This window comes from Melopsittacus undulatus, chromosome 6 (assembly GCF_012275295.1).
Source record: "Melopsittacus undulatus isolate bMelUnd1 chromosome 6, bMelUnd1.mat.Z, whole genome shotgun sequence".
Lineage (NCBI taxonomy): Eukaryota > Metazoa > Chordata > Aves > Psittaciformes > Psittaculidae > Melopsittacus > Melopsittacus undulatus.
Window position 1 is genome coordinate 48,532,615 of NC_047532.1, and position 17,030 is coordinate 48,549,644.

General features: G+C 42.5%; 1 protein-coding gene across 3 annotated transcripts in view; it reads left to right on the forward strand.

Moving 5' to 3' along the window:
- Positions 1–17,030, forward strand: part of TP63 (tumor protein p63) — a 72,033-nt gene that overhangs the window by 19,640 nt on the left and 35,363 nt on the right. The gene's annotated exons all lie outside the window — the stretch shown is intronic.

Genomic DNA, 17,030 nt, shown 5'->3' on the forward strand with positions numbered 1-17,030 from the left:
AGTGTGTCTGGAGCCAAATATTCTCTTGCAGTTCATGGCTCTAGACTAGAGATGCTTGCAGTGGAGAATATTGCTGTCTTAAAAATGTTTAATATTTGCCTTCCTCTTCTTCAGGTGTTTGGAGTATGTGCTGTGAATGTCTTACCCTTTGCTACCTAAATAAAAGCAGGGACTCAGAGACTTTATTAAGTAGAAAAGATGCACTTTCTACCAAAAGCTAAGACCATTATTTTTTTCTATTTCTTTTTTAAACTGAGGAACTACTTTCGGTTCACATTTAAAGATACGCTAGCTGGTATTGCAACTAGCAAATAAGCTAGCCCACGTGCTCCAATCTGCCACATAATAATAAATCACCAAGTTATGCATATTTTAAAAGCTTTTTCTGATAAAATTTATCTAAAATTGGTAACAATAACTTTGTTCAGAAAATTGTGTTAAATGGGCTTAAAATTTGATAGGTCTGCTCAAGACCTATTTTTTCATTTGTTTACATGTCACATGGTGAAGCATTTTTAAGCAAGATTGAAATTATATGTTTTTGTGACAGTGATACCCCACTATAGTTCACACTTCTTTTCATGTCCAGGTTTTCATGTCCCTTGCGCTGTATGCTGTGTTTTCGCTTACCTTTAGGTAAGGAAAATGTCAGTCAGCTCTACTTGCTCTTTCTCAGAGCAAGAAAATGCTGCCCTGGGATTTTTGCAGGCTGTTCTGAAGGTCCTTTGAAGGAAGTGTGAAAAGTTGTTCTCTTTTGATACATATGGTATAAAGAATTGTCTAACGCACCTGCAGGGAACCAGAGCTTTTGATGCTGTCCTTTCAACTACTAAAAGCGGTCTTTTGAAATGAGGTTTGAATGTACGTAGTAGGCTGTTCCAGCGAAGCTGAAGACAAGTGAACTACTTGCAGGCTTAAAGTTAAGCAAGCACTTCAGATGTTTCACTGCAGTGATAATGGCTTTCTGGGATAGAGGTAGTAGTCAAAGATCAGATTACCTGCTGTCTTTGAAAAATAAATAAAATTACTCCTTGGTGACTACAGTCACCAAACATGTGCAGCCTGGGGGAAAACACATTTTGCTTCCCCTCCTTTTCTGATGTGGAGCATGCTACCAGCAGATAGTGTGCTCCCTGTGCCTGTTGCAGTCTGTCTAGGTTTAAACTTGTGTATTTTACTAAAGGTATGGGCTCCCAAACAGATCTCTGATTAGGAATGAGTGAGTGTGGTCCAGGTGTCCCTGCACTGAGCTAAGTGACCTAGATTTATCTGCTCATGCAGGAGCTGGTAGTGTGCTCTATGTTGGCAGTGGATGATGACAGTCTTGTGGTGGTGGCTGGGGACCTTCAATCAATACGCCTTTCACAGTAGAGCATCTTTCTATCTTCAGAGCTCTGCCCTTCTGCTAATTAATCCACCAACTCATTTCACATGGGCTCTTGAGCGGTTGGTAATATGCGTTCGACAGCGTTATCAGTGGGGTGGGTGGGGAAGGACGTGAAGGCTCTCTTTCCCGCTGCCATCCTGAGAAATGTGGAAACATGCATGAAATGTTGATGAAAGGAGTGATTTCCCCATCCTCTCAGCAACAGCAAGTTCTCAGAATTGCTCATCCCCCCATGTGACTTCATATGCTTTGATTAATGCCTGTCGTCTTTTTTTAATGATGGATTAGGAACTTACTCAACTGGAAGAGTTTCTTCCATTGCAGTGACCTATTAAAGGTTTAATTACTTGATGGCCCCACCCTTATTAAGAGTCCAAAACTTGAAAGCCTTGTTTCTTGACTCCTTTTTTTTTTTATCCCTCTTGCCATTCCCCAGGGTAACAGTATTAAGTAAAGGAATCCATTGTATTGTATTTTCCCCTTTTTGGGAGAGGATGAGCCAGGCTGACCGACTTTGCCATGCTGGGAAGGTTTGGTGGTAACTGGCAGGGGATCTACTGCCCTGGCTCATAGTATGCTTCACTATAGTTCATCTGAGCTTCTGGGCTGAGTCATGTCAGATTAGGTCATGGGAGTGAAGGTTGTGGGCTTGGTAAAAGGGCTGGTTTATTTCTCTAAAAAGCAAGAGCTGCTTTCATGGGAAGATTAGAGACCTGTGAAGATGCTTCAAATTTCTCAGCTGTGCATTTAGCTATTTAACTCCCAATCTCTGTGCTTTGGAGGTGGTAATCCGAAATCATGTGTAGATCCCAAGGTTGCCTCTTTTGGAGGTGGGGGAAAACAGACAGGATACTCACTGAGTACATGCTATGTCTCCAAAAACTGCCCTGAAATATTTGTTTCCCCTAATTCCCCTCCAAGTTCTGCAGACTCTTTCTATGGGGCAGTTTTATTGTCCCAGGACAGCAGGCACCCTTTGCCAAGTCAGCAGTATTTGTATAGGATAGGCTGAGAGGGAGATGAGTGTAACATCAGGATTCTTTCCTTGCTCAAGTTTGTGATGGGCTCCTAACTAGGGATTAGTGTGGAGGAAATGGCTGAAAACCGTGCTTTTACACTAGCTACAGTTAGGTGAGAGGATGATTCCATATGTATGAGCAGCTCGCTTTGATAATATTATAAATTTTCTCTCTGAAGTCTTTCATGACCTTAAGTAGGAATTCCAGTAAAACATGCTGTCTAATCAGGTTAGGTCTTCATTTGTATGCAATGTTGAACTAATTAATGATGACAAATTGAGATTGGATTGCAGAGGACTTTATAAGCATCCTTGATTATTTTTTTTTTAATTGATGACCTGGGAACACAAGTATATAAGCAGGTTAATCAGTCTTTTCAGAAGGAAAATCTTTAACAATTAAAACTTTACTGAAGTGTTTAAAAACAAAAACCTTAACAGGCTAAATTGAACAAAGTTTCTCACAAGTTTCTTTCATAGTACAATAAAACCTTATTGTAAATCATGCTGTGAAGGAAAGAGCCATTATCATTTGTAATACTGAGATAGAGAGTAGGTTGTTGAGGTTGAGTGAGAAACTCTATGAATTGGGTGCAGTAAAACCTCAGGCAGAGCTGTGTCTCATTTATTGTGGGATATTTCCTCTGTGGATAGCCATATTCCCATGCCTCGCAGTATCTTCTGTTTCTGTAGCAGAAGAAAACCAAAGCATTTCAAAAGTTTGTCCCTCAGATTTCTTTTCTTTGTGCAAGTAAGTTGTGTGCGGATCTTCCCCACCCACTCTGAATGCAAATAAATAAATAAACAACTGCACTGGCTTTTCCCCCTAAAAAAAGGTTTGGCAATCACCTGCCACTAGTAGAACCTGTTACATGGGGAAGAGCACGATTGCAGTAGGAAAGTAAAAATTAAAGTTGTATGTCAAGGTAAGTAAAAGTTAACGTTACTGCCAAACACGAGCTATCAAAAAATTAATCAGATCCACCCATCCCCATAAGCAAGATACCACCTTATAAGTCATTAGACACTTCTTAAAAGACAAACAGGTTCTTATTCTCCCCCAGGTTTTTGAGCCTTTGGGGTGCATCTACTAAGTTTTGTTTTTTTTTTTAATTTTTTTGGTCATCATGAGGTTTAAGGAAGAGAAGACAGAAATTGCTTTAAGTTTTTAAATGAAAAGAGAAATCTATTTGCAAATTTTTGATTCTGCTGAAGACAGACACCCAGCCCTGCAAGGCTTGCGTAATTCAGGTGTTGGCAATACCTGAGTTTAGCAGTTTATTCTCATGCCCTGCAGTAGGTTGGAGCTGAGCTGGGTTAGTCCTTGCACAGCTTTGTTATGAAACACAGAGCTCTGCAAAGCTGCAATCTGTGTTCCAGTCAGGATCACTGCTTCTCCTGCTCTGAGTAAACTCAGTTGTACCTGCAGATGTGAGAAAATGCTCAGATTTTGGACTCTTCTTTGCTAGCAAAGCTGGGTAACAGCCTGTGCAACATTCATGAGAGCAAGTAAATGGATTGTGCTGGCTGGGGTTAGTGTATTTGGAGAAGCTGCATTTTAAGAAAGCTGAAAGGAATGCACTTAAATTAGGCCACATGAGCAATAACAGGTTTTTGTGGTTGAGAGTACAGATTCCTTGGCTGGGCTATCTCAGTCTTTTTATTTCAGATTGTTCCATTCCATTTTAATTTTAAATGTGTTCTGTGTCCTGAACTACCTGGTAAAACTGATTTCCTCCCACCCTCCCATCTCTATAGATGAAATTAGAGGACTGTGCACAAGGACAGTGAAGCACTGAAAAGGCAATTAGATGTGCACATCACCTTGACTCAGCAGTGCTTAATTATGTGTTCATTGTTCTCTACATAATCTGTTCAAATAGTGCACTGTTTCAGTAACACTGGTAATGTCCAGTACTGTCCTGGCTGCTGATTATCTCTCTGTATCATACATCAAACCTTTGTTTTCTGTTGTTGTTTTGGGTGGGGTTTTTTTTTAAGGCTGGTGACTCTCCCAGTGAACATACATGTGGGGCCATGCTAAGTGTTCATGTGAAATCTTAGCTTTGTTATTCCCTGGTGGTATGCTGGTCAGTGCAATCTGAGCTATCCAATTTCACCCTTTAATGTTATTTTTAAAGCTGTCAGGAGAAAGGGAGTGGAAGTGGTCTTGTTACAGGATTTTGAATTTCCCTGTCCTCAGAGGCTCCTAGTCAGCAGTGGTGTAGGCTTTAACTGTTTGCACAGGGTGGCTGAGAAGGGTCCTTGTAGGAGACTCATTTGTGCAGAAGGTCTGCAGACCTCACCAAGAACTGAAACTGGTCACCTGCTAATCCTTTCATGCCTCTAAATGTAGGCTTTTTCTGGTTGCCCAACAAAGTCAATGCTGATGATAACACCACTTGTTGCAGTAGGAATGAAGAAAGGAAATGATGCCTGTAATCTGAAGGTAGAGAATTGATCTAGGAGAAGATGGCAGAGAAGGACATCTCCTTGGTTGCAGCCTTCGGACACACACACCACAGGCTGTGAGAGCTGATGCAATGATGTGAGCTAAGGGCTTGGCTCTTTCCTGATCCCAGCGAAGCAGGAGCATTTCCATATGTGGGCATTTGTCTTGGATGAGAAATAGTCAAGGTTTGGCTTTCTCAAGCTCTCTGCAGCTGTGCCCACCTGAAGAGGCTGTTTCCAGTACTCATGGAGCAGGCAGGAAGGGTGTGAATTGCCACCACAGATCTCATGCACAGAGAGGTGGTGATCCCACTTTCCTGCTTGAAGATAACTGCAAAGTGTTTCCCTCAGTGTGATATTACAAGGCCTAACACTAAGGCTGTTGATGCATATGTAACTTGGCCTAGGTCATCTGCCTGGAAAGAGAAGAGCTTGTTGTCTTTGAAGGAGGTGCCTTTCTCACGGCAGGGAGGTGTTTTCAAGCTAGCAAAGCTGGGAAGAACCAGCCCACCTGTGAGAACCAGCCAGGAGGGGCCTGCTGGCTTCTGTTTGGGTTTTTATGCTTGAGTAAAGGGAGATCTGAGTGCATTAAGTTTCCATTAGAATGTAATTGTGCTTTTTTTCCTCCCTAGTTTCTTTGTCACATATATTTTGTTTTTATTAACATTTATCTTCTTCTGTTACCTCTTACAAGCAGCTATACAGAGCCATGTAATACTTTCCAGAAAATGTCCTAAATGTTCTATGATATAAGCTGTCTTGTTTTGGTTTGGGTTTTTTTCTTTTCCGTTTTGTATCCCTGATTGCTTTTTAAATCCTGTCAAGGCACTATAGACTCCCTGTGTGAACTCCACGTAAAGCATGGAATTTTGCTATATGCTCTTTATTAGACCAGTTTCCTCTGTGATGGCAGAGCTGTGCTGCGGTGTAAGACCATGATGTCAGGGATAGTCTGTTCCCCATACAGGAAGGATGAGATGGGAAGTTAGTCACTTATTATATGAATTAGTATCTGCCAGCACTGGGAACAAAAAATGTGAGTCTCCTGCTTTGTGATGGCATGTGCTCTGCTCTTTAAACAGCACAGTCAGTGTTGGGCACCCAGAATGTCTGACCCGCTGAGACAAAGCAGGCTTCAGATGGTGTGAACATCCTTCTCTTTCAACTAGGATTTAGCCTCTTGGTTGCTATGTCTGTGGCTGATTCTCTCCCAGTGTAACAGGAGAGCAGTTAGAGCTTGCCACAGGTCTCCCAGGATCTGCAAGTGGAAAAAGAAAACAACTGAGACATTAGGGGAAGCATAGGAGCATGGAGAAAGTAGACATGGGAAAGGGGTTGTGTGTCCCCCAGGGGCAGAAGCTCTCTCTGCTGTTTTGCACAAGCAATTTCAAACTGTATTGGCATTCCTTCCCCTGCCCCCTTCAGAAAACTGGTTTTAAGTTAACTTTGTTAGTTAACTTTTTTAGTTAACTTTGAAAAAAAAATCAGAGGGAGAGAATTAACTGCAAGAAGCTTTTGTTTTGGTTCTCAATGAGATTATTTGTCTATGTGGAGAGGAAAAAGTGTTAATTAAACATAATTTTCATCAATGCAACTTGCACAAAAAGAGCCCCACCTACTTTCATGAGAAAGGAATAAAGAGAATCGTAATCCTGGATTAGATATCTTTCACTGCGCATATATAAAAACAACACCGTGTGAAAAGGGGGAAAATATATATGTGTATATACACACACACCAAACATACCAATGTGCCTCCAGCAGTATTACTAAAGGAATTAACTTTACAAGAAGCAGCCACAGCCTGGAAAGAAGCCATTTTTCAAATAAAACCTGAATGAGAATTGTGGTTTCAGAGAACTATGAGAAGGAAGGGTTAAAAAAACATTTACAGATAAGAATAACTGATGCTGGGAGATGAGTGAATGTCTTGAAGTAGGGCAGGGTCCCTATTTAAGCCACTTTTTTTTTGTTTTGTTTTCTCTTCTCTTAGTTAAAAATTGGCTTCTACTAAGAACAACATGTAGGATTAATGTAGTATTTTAAATCTTCAAAGTGCTGCACAAATATTACTTCCCTAATCAGCAAACACCTTTGCTTGGTAGGCAAATCAGTAGCATAGTAGCCATTTTAGAGAAGGGAAACCAAAGCACCAGAATAGAACACAAAAATTCTGGACTAATAGCTTTTAAGAGTTCTGGTGTTTGTCTGGTTGTTTTTTTTTGTTTGTTTTAATGCTTTTTTCTTTTATGGTGGGTTTTTTTTGGGGGGGAGGGGTGGAATGGGATTTGGGGTTTTTTTTTTGGTTTTTGTTTGGGGTTGGGGTTTTTTTTTGTTGGGTTTTTTTTTTGTTGTTTTGGGTTTTTTTAATGCTTTGAGTTTTGTTGTAATGTTCAGCATGGGGACTGCCTCCAGCCTGCCTTGTAAAAGCTGCTGAGCTTTCCTGCATTTCACAAGTGCTAAGCATGCAAAGCAGCTCAGCAGTGCTCAAATGAGGCATCAGTGGAGTCGCCTCCTTACCTTTCCAAAGGTCATGGCAGCCTGGGCCAGAAGGGAGGCAGCCTGCTCCAGGGCAAGGAGGGTTTCCTAAAAAGATGCTGGTTTCCCCTGTACCATTGAGCTGTATAATTTAAACTGCATCACCTGGGCACTGTTAGAAGATACTTCAACCCTAAAAGAAAAGGTTGTGCAAAAAAACATTTCAGTGGCTTTTTAATAAGTTACTTTTGTGTAAAGTTTTTCAGGTAAGCTGGCACAACAGGTATTGCTCACCTTGCAAAGACCACCCTTAGAGATGATCATTCCTTTCCTCAGATAAGCTGAAATATCATAGTTGTCATAGATACTATGTCCTTGCCAGCTTGATACAGAACCAGCAGCAGTTTGGTGGTGTGCTGAAGTAAGCCTAATTTTGTGTGTGTTGCATTGGTGGTGCTCTCTATGGTCAAGGTTCAGCTCCAGTGCTTGGCAGACCATGTGCTACGAAGAAATTCCTGCTTTAAAAGAAGTGTCCTGGGTAGGGATTGCTTCTGCATAGAAAGAGCATGAACTGTATTATGCAATGGAAATTTTTTCATGAGGTTTTGTTATGTGCAGGCGTGTCAAATTTTATTAATGTAAACATAGGAGGATAGCTACCCAAATAAGAGCTTAGATCCTCTTGCAAATAGACCCTAGTATTGATACAAACTTCATCATTTCCAGTTGTTAAAGATAAGAGGAACAAAACTTGGTGAAGCCACAGGAGGAATCTGCTACTCTTCCCTCATTTATTTCAGATGTATTCTATGAGAGTAGAATTTTTAAGGAGAGAAAAATATTACTTGTCTGATAAAAAAGGAGTATTTTATTATCTGCTGATACACGTTACCTGCTGAAATTCATTTAAATTCAGCTTTACCCAAAGCTCAAGAATGTGCTAGAGAAAGCAGTACTTAAAAGGCTGACCTGAACAAATGGGACAGGGCTTGGGTCTAAATTTTCTGTCTCTGTTTTCTCTGTTGATGGCCATGCTGCCTTGGGCTTCTCCTCCCCAGCTGTTGTGTGCCCTGGGGTGCACCACGTTTTCCTCCTAGGGAGAGAAGCCATGCTGCCTGGAGATGCTCTGCTAGGGAGCAGCACTGGTGAGCAGCGGATTTGGCTCCAAGCCCAGCTTCGGAGCTGCTCCTGCCCTGTGATTTAGATGTAATCTGGGTAATGTTGTGCAAGTCATTCCTTCTGCCTCCATTCCTCCTCTTCCCCCTTTCCACACAGCCAGCCTCTACTTTGGGACTGTGTCACCTAGATCCCATGTTGTAAAACAGACCCCTCATATGAAATGCCTAGAGGAGGAACAGCTGGGGACTGCTGCTGGCTGTGCAAGTCACATCACTAGCCTCAGCTTTCAGGCTTCTTATTTTGATTTGTTTACAGAACAGTTTTTTGAAACTAACTTTTGAATTAACCAAGATATCTAAGGCTAAAACTTGAAAATGCCAAAGTGTCGGTTGGGTTATTGTGTCTCCTGCTTGAAATCTCAAGCTTTATCAGCATCAGGCCCACCAATGTGAAAATCTGGTGAAGAGGGCTACAGAGTGAAGGGAAGCCTCTTCCTTTTATGTAGCCAGATCATGATGCTGTACCATCATTGCTGTGTTAGTTGTGGTGCAGAGCCTCAGCAAATTCACCCTGCCACTTGTTGAGGTTTATTAGCTCAAACACATGAGCTGTGGTGGGAGCCGACTTGCTCCTGACCTTGCAACAGGAGTAGAGTGAACCCAGATTTGCTATCAAACCTGCAGCCAGAGCTCCTTGGACCTCCCTTAATATATAGCCCTGGAAAGTATTCCTGAGGGGAAGGGATGGGAGTGGTGCCACTCGGTCAGTGCCCAGCCTGGAGGGTGTTCACAGAGCCTGTGCAGGGCAGGCAGCACACTGCTCTGTTTGGATTTGAGCATCAGCATTGACACGGGTGGGAGAGGAAAAGTCTTCCTGTGGGATGTTTGTTGGGTGGCTGGGCACTGAATGACACCTGTTCATTAATTAGTGAGGTGGTGGCTGGTTTTGCAATGAGTTCCTTGCCTCCCATCTCTTCTGCAAACTGCTCATAGTACTCATTCTTAGTAATATTTCTGACCCATCTTTGGTGTGTTCTTGTGGGTGTATGAACAAAGAGGACCCCAACATAAACCAGTCTGTGCATTTCTTGGTATCCCACTAAAATCTCACTGTACTGGCACACAAAAGGAAAGAGGTGAGGACCCCAAGAAAAGCTTCAGAAGCATCATTGTTAGTCCTGTAAGGTTTGACAAAGACAAAACAGACTGATTGCTTTACAATACAGTTTCTATAAGGAATTAATAAATTTGACCTTTATTTGGCATCCCTTTTGTGTGCTGACTTATTGGATGAGTAATTTTTGCCCATTTCCTTTGCCATGCCCTTCAAAGGGGCAATAGAGGTTGAGGTCTTCCTTTCTGTGCAAGATCTGTAAGTTAAACATAGGGAAACCTGGACTGGACTGGTGCTGCTGGCATTTAGAAGGAGAGCAGCTCCATGGGTGAGCTGTGTTCTAGACTGAATTTTCAGGGACATGTGCTGGAAGAAAACAATTTCTGTGCTGCATGCTGTTGTGAGAGCAAAAATGCTCTGATGCTGTTAGCCACTGTGCTCATCACGATCTGTTTAATGTGAATGTTTTGTTTCAGTATGCTAATATTCTGATGCATGTTTTGCAACTTTTTTCAAAAAAGCTTCCTAAACACAGAGCTCATGGGGTCTTTCTCTTAAATGGGATGGCTTGGTAGCATTTTAAGGACCGATAAGGTACATGGCTTGGTTAATGATAAGGAATAACTCACTCATGACCCCTTCCGTCTCCTCAAGCAGGTCTGAGCTGCTGCCAACCACCCATTGCCTCTGAAAGCTGAAGTCTGGGGATGCAGCTTACCCTGAACCCCCCAGATCGTGCCACATCCAGTGTGACCTCAGCATAACCTGCTCACTGGGGAAGTCAGCATTTCTCTACTCCCCAGAGAAGCAGAGCTGAGCACGTAAGCAGGCACTGACTGCCAGGGAGTGGTGCAGGATGGTCAGGTATTCCTGAGTGCTGGGGATTCTCCATCTCTGGGCAGCGTGCTGCCTGCAGTCCGCCTGGCATGGCTCAGCAAGGGTGTAACAGTTCACTAAGCTTTTCCTATTACTATTATTTTAGTCTTTTTTTCTTTATTATTATTATTTTTCCACTGGCCATACCAATCTGATTACACCTTCAAGGTGTCATCTGCCCCTAAAGCTTAATTAAGGAGCTCTTGTCTGACTCGTCACTGACTCACCTGCCACTGTATGAGCTCATGTCTGACTTGTCCTAGGAAGATAGTGGAATATGTCAGGCCTCTCTGAAATATAGCAGGTTTTTGTTTTATTGCACCCCTGACATTGCTGTTGGCTGCTGCAGAGGTGAACAGAGACAACTGCCCCAACTTGGTTGCATTTATCTAAGCTTAGTCGCTTGCCTCTTTGTGCCTTGAAAAACCAGATAGGGTTTTGCTTGCACAGCTGTAGGTATGTTAGAGTTAATAAAAAAAATATTAAAAATTAAATAACCTTTGAATTCTGGCTTCAGGCAAAGTAGGTGAAATGATGTGTTTTGGAGATGAATGCTCTTGTAGGAGGCAAGATGTAGCTTGCAGGAGAACATCTGCAACCAATCCATTCTGTATGAGATGGGGCCAAGACTTGTTTGTATCTCAGTACCTGTTCAAACATGTTGCACAGCAAAAAGAAGTTTTGAATGCATTGAGGAAGGGTGGGTAAGAAGGGAAAGAAACATCAAGCTGAATGTTTGCTTAATAGCTTTGATTTCTTCATTAAACTTTTAAGTACTTTAATAATTTCATTAGCTACTTTCAGAGCAGTGTAGAATCTGGGGTTTGGGTTCATTTTTGTGTGTTTTTTTTTCTCTCTTTCTTTCTCTCTTTCTTAAAAGAGAGGAAAAAACCCACTGATCTTTCTGCTGCTAAATGAGTTTGCTTTCTGGCCTGGAGCAAAGCTGGTAACCATTTGTTACCTTTACATACCCACCCTGAGGACTGTCAGTGGAAGTGTGTTCTGTAATAGATTGATCAAAGAGTGTGCAGAGATTCAGTTACCAGGCTGACTGCCTGGACACCAGAATGCAGCTTCCCAGTCAAATGTTCCTTGCCTGCTATTCCCATTCTCTTTGTTCTGTAACAACTGAATGTAGAGTGAACATATAGCAACTGCAGTTTGCAGAGCTTGTTTGCTTGCCCTTAATCATGCACTTGAAATACCTCTTTCTCAAAGCCTGTGGCAGTGTAGAACAGTTATATGACTCAGGAATAGCTGAAGTGGTGAGGTTGCTAATAGAGGCTCTCAGATTAAGGTTCTCATATCATCATACTGATAGTTCTCATCATCATACCGAGCTCTGCATTTTTGGGGTTTTGTTTGGGTTTTGTTTTTTTTTTTTTTTTTTTTAAGCTGACTCCTGAGATGCACATGCAGCTGTATTTCTAGTTTGAATATATAACTTATGTGAGTTTTGAATGAGCAGACTGTGCGTGACTGGAATCTGTTATCAGTGGAGCGTAGCAACTGTTGAGATCTTTTTTCCTTGTCTTATGGCCTGGATTCCTTGCTGGGGATGTGGGGAGAACTGATTCTGGCTGAATAAGATGGAGAATGTGAACACGGTGCATCTAAAATCCTACCAGAGGAAAGGTGCATGCATCCAAAGTGCTCATGTAGATGGTATGGGTAGTATTATGCCAGTGCTTAAAACCAGCAGGCTACAACTTCTATAGCCTATGTATTTTTTTTTCTTCCCCTTGCCTCACACCAAATCCTGCCGTGACTTCATCAGCAGAAGTGCTTGTTTAAGCGAGGCAGCCCTAGTCATGTGCTAATGCTCTTCAAGGAAATTAAGGAACTGCAAGATGCAGAAATGCCTGTCATCTGCCTTTGATGTAGACAGAGCTCTTCCATGGTGCGTTTGCTCATCAGAACGAGGTTACTCTTATTGCTGTGTTTTCATGCATTTGTCAAGTCCCTTTGACTCTCAGTTCTGCTGTTCACCTGTGTTCCCTGGCTGGCTACCAGGAAGGCCTCCTACAGCTTGTCCATGCTCAGCAGGCAGACACCCACACTAGGGGTAGCCTAAGGCCTCATCCCATGCTGTATGGGCTTGTTGGGCTGTGCCTAGAAAGGGAACTGTTAGGTCTATGAGGTTCTGCAGCATTTGTTAGCTCTAGCACGTTGCAACTTGAGTGTGACAGTCTGGGGTCTATGTAAAGATGGCTTGGCAGTTTCTGAGCTCCTTTCTTCTACATGTCACATACTGGATGAGCATGTGGCAGGACAGCAGTGCCTGCAGCTGCACTATGGGCATGCCTTTAGCAGGCCTTAGGCAAGAGCACTGGCTCCTTTTACCTTGCCCTACAAGGAACATCCTGACCTAGAGAGGTAGTCAGGGCTGAGTTCAGGTGCAGATTGTACCTCACTACCATGCTTAAGGCTTCAGATGAAGGCTTTAGATGGCCCCCTTATCTTTCCTTGAGTTTCCTCTGCTGGACTGCATAAAAAGCCTAATGGTAATTCAAGCTGCTTGAACAGTCTCTGTCCTGATGGAGACTGGTGACTCATGCAATCTTCTTTTTCTGCCTTCAGAGCTGTGTTCCTGTGACCCTCTTGACCAATGGCAGAGCTCATCTCTGGAGACATCTTCTTTTGCAGACAGTTTCAAAAATGGTTGTGTTTTGTTTGCTTGCTTTGGAGGTTCTATCCCAAAATCACCAAAGATGGTGGCCAAAGCCATGTTGTGGAAAGTACACTGTCTTAGTCAAGCATTGGCTTAACTCTCTGGTTTTATCCCTCTCCTGTGGAAACATTGCCTTATTCCCAGGTTCCTCCAGCCACCCCTATACCATACATAGAAATCTCCATTCACTCTTTCTCTGAATTGCATGTATTTATGCCTCCCAGCCCACTCCTACATTGTGAAAATAGGTCCCTCTTGCTTTTGCAAGGACTTTTCAGGGAACTTGCTCTTAGGAGAGGCAGCATATGGAGAAGCATTCATCAGCCTGTGTGGGAATGAGGTATGGGGGATGTATTTTGGTTTTTTCCCCTTGGCTACATGAGCAGCTAAAACCTGTAACCTACAGGAGTTGGAATCTCCATGCAGAAAATTAGCTTAGGTTGGTGGAAGAGTTGAGATCACATTTTTCTTGGTTAATTAAAGGATTAAAGGTACTGAGATTTAGAGTGAACTGTCAGTGTTCTACAGAAGAGAGCCTTTGATGGTTGAATCCAACTTGAGATTAAACAAATTGCATTTAAATAAGAAATATGTGGCAACAGTTACAGTCTAGCTGGGCCTCTATCATTTGCTGTCCTCCCAGGTCAGGTAGCTGGTGTGCTGTGACTAGGGCTTCTCCTTCCCCATCAGCTTGCTTCTTCCCAAGTGTTTACCTCTGGGTTGTTTCGATCTGTTGCCCCCATGTTTTACAAAACTGGGCTTACTTCTTCTCACCTAGAGTTTTGTGCAGGGGAGCCTTGTACGCTATTTTACTGGATTATGATCCTGCTGCCCATGCTACAGCAGTAGCATGGTCACATCCTTGTGGTGTGTGTTGTCATATCTCTGATCCTGTCTAGTTGGTTTGGGGTTTTTTTGCATCCTGGTTCTTTGCTGTCTGCAGCTGGAAACACTTGTTTCCCTGTGGACTCTTTTCTGCTGTGAAGCTGAGTGAAGGAAAGAGTCTTTTGGGCTATGCCATCAGTTTAATGGTGTTTTCCCCTACATAGTGGGGGCTGATCAAATTCTAGAGGTGTAGTTAGGTTCCGCAAGTTCTAAGTCCTTGCTTTCTCTGGTGCCAGTTGATAGTCTTCAATGGGCTACGCTTGCAAATAGCTTGCCTGAGTTGATCCCAGCCCTTCTTCTTCCTTTTCGCTTTGTCAAATTTCATCAAACTAGTTTAATCAAATTCCATCAAACTTGATGGATTGCATTAAATTCAGAGTTAAGTCTTACCCTTGATAACACTTGCAGTGGTGCAAACTCATGAGATTCACAGTAGCAATCTCTGGACAAAGCTTGCTTCCTGCAAGAGCAGGAATTCATCTGCACAGCATCATGCAGGAAAACAGCACGTTCTGTCCATGGAGGTTCCGCACCTTTCTCTGAGGCATCATGTATGAGCTGTAAGGGAAACGGGAGTGCCGGACAGTATGAGCCAGTAACTTCGGATGTTGCAACTCCGTCTTGTTTTGCTCCATTTTGTTCTATTTGTCTTTATGGAGGATGAGGCTTGTCTTTAGTTACCTTCAACCCAAGTAAGATTGGGGGGGGAGTGCTGTTTTGTTGTTTGTTTTTTGTTTTATTTTAGGGAATATGGAGGAAATCACAAAATTGAAACTGAAAAATCTGCTGGGATTCCATAATCACTCAAAAACATAGCATTACTTACTAACTGGGTGTGGTTAGTTGGGAAATCTGACTTTAAAATTATGTTTCCCAGAGAACTGTTCCTGTTCTCATTGTTATACAGTAACAGAGTGCTTTTTGTTTGGGAAAGCAGTCTTGCTTTGAACGGGATAGGTCTTCTCATGAAGCATCCATGGCTTGGGGTCTTCAGAACCTGCAGTTTGCAAACGGAGTAGTCCTGAGCCATCTTCTGATTGTGGTCATGAGGATTTGCATCTAAATCCATATTCATTCTTGCTATATTTAGATCATGCAGTTAACATGATTATCTTTCAGTTAATAAGTGAATCAATTGCTAGGTATTGATTACTTGCTGTATTTTGTTTGCAGTAATTTAGAGACCTGTAACTATGTCATGGTGCATTTAGGCAATTTTCCTGTTGAGTTTACTAGCAGGCTTACAGATTTGCTTGCAAAGTGCATCCAGGTCCATGAAAGTTTGCTTTATGCACTTGTGCATTCTTGCTGAAATTATAAAACAACCTAAGAACTGGCTAAAACAGGTATGGACTATGCTGTCTTCAAGCCTTCAATTTCTCATGCGATATGTTACTGCATATCTTCCTTTGGCTTGCATGTCAGCTGGGGTGTGGCTTTCCATTCTCCTCTTGAAGGGTAGGAGATGCAAAACTGAAGACTGTGATTTCTATAAGAGTGTTAGGTAGGACAGCATGTAACATTTCCCAAGATCATTGCAAGCCTTCCTCCCTTTCTAAGTGTTGCTCTGCCAAACGTCTGTCTTCCCTTGCCTGCTGCAGTTGTGTAGCTTCAGGGCTGCTGGAAAGCATGAGAAAAGCTGGAGGAATATCCTAAGCCTGGGATGGCTTTCTTGCTCTTCCTAGCAGAGAAGATGCCACAGCATTGGCCTCACTAACTGCCTGTGTGTGAGGTGCTGCATTCTAGAGCTGAAGACATCCCAGTGGCCTGATGGCTGCAGCAGTGACACTGCTATGTTCTTCAGCATGGTTCTTGGCAAGCTGTTTCCCACGGTATGTAGGAAAATCAAGGTCTCAGTTCAGTAAGGCATTCAAGTGAGTGCATAACCTCTAGCACGTGAATATTCCCTGTGAAATCTATTGGATTCTGTTGGAGTCAGCAAGGCTTCTCCCATCCTTAAAGGTAGGCATCTGCTTAAACACCTTGCTGAATCATGTCTTGTCTTTGAAAGTAGGCTCAGGAGAAACCACAAGAGTTTGACTCAAGGACTGTGCTTAGCCAGGTCATTGAGGATGGAAGGAGAGGGTTGAGAGAGAGGAGCATCTGGGTGAAATACAGATTCTCAGAACCTTACAAATGCCAGTAATAGCTAGTCACTGTGTTCTTGCCTGACTTTCTTGCCTATCATGCCCAAAGCTTAATTGTATGAATAAAAGGTTTAATGGTTTGAGTTAGTCACCATTCATCCTAAATATGCTAGAGCTGCTGTCATGATTTACTGATCTAGCTTAGATCCAAATTACTACATTTTTGTTTCAGTAAAACTATAACTTACTCAGGTGTGATTTCTGTCTTTCCTAATCTTGTTTTCTCTGTGACTCACATTTACAGAAAAGGTTTGGTTCAGTTTGGACCTTCTTTCTTTTAGGAGGAGGATAGGGCCCTTATCAGATGGTCTTCATAGAAAGAAAGAAAATTTGTGTTTGCTCAGTGTCTGTGTGTTTGCTGTCTTGCTCACTATCCTAGCCAGAAAAGCTTTGCTGGCTTTTCACTTTAATTATCAATGAAATGCTCTGCAAGCAGGAGAACAATATTTGCATAGATGTAATTCTGGAAATTGAGTGTAATGTGATCAGGAAATGGGACAGGCCCTGGCTGTTATCATGGAAGAGACTTGCTGCTACCTGCACTTTGTTTCAAATGTAATAAGGTCTGACTCAGGAAAGTTTCCTGGACGTTAATAGAGAAAGCTCTCTTTTGGCAAGGGACTGGTGCTGACCTTTATGCACAGGAACAAGAGGTTTCTTGTGAATTCATAAATCTGTTCTGAAAGGACTGCTAACAGTATGCTCACAATTTAGAGGGAAAAGGTCTCCTTTGGAGCAAAAAGGCAGGAGTGTGTGTGCATGTGTGTGTTCAGGACTTTCTTTTTCTGAGATAGAAGCCAAGGAACAAGGCACTTGTGTGCACTGCCAGTGAAATCTCAGTGGGAAGACATGATGCTACTTGCAAGGTATGCACAAGACAAGACC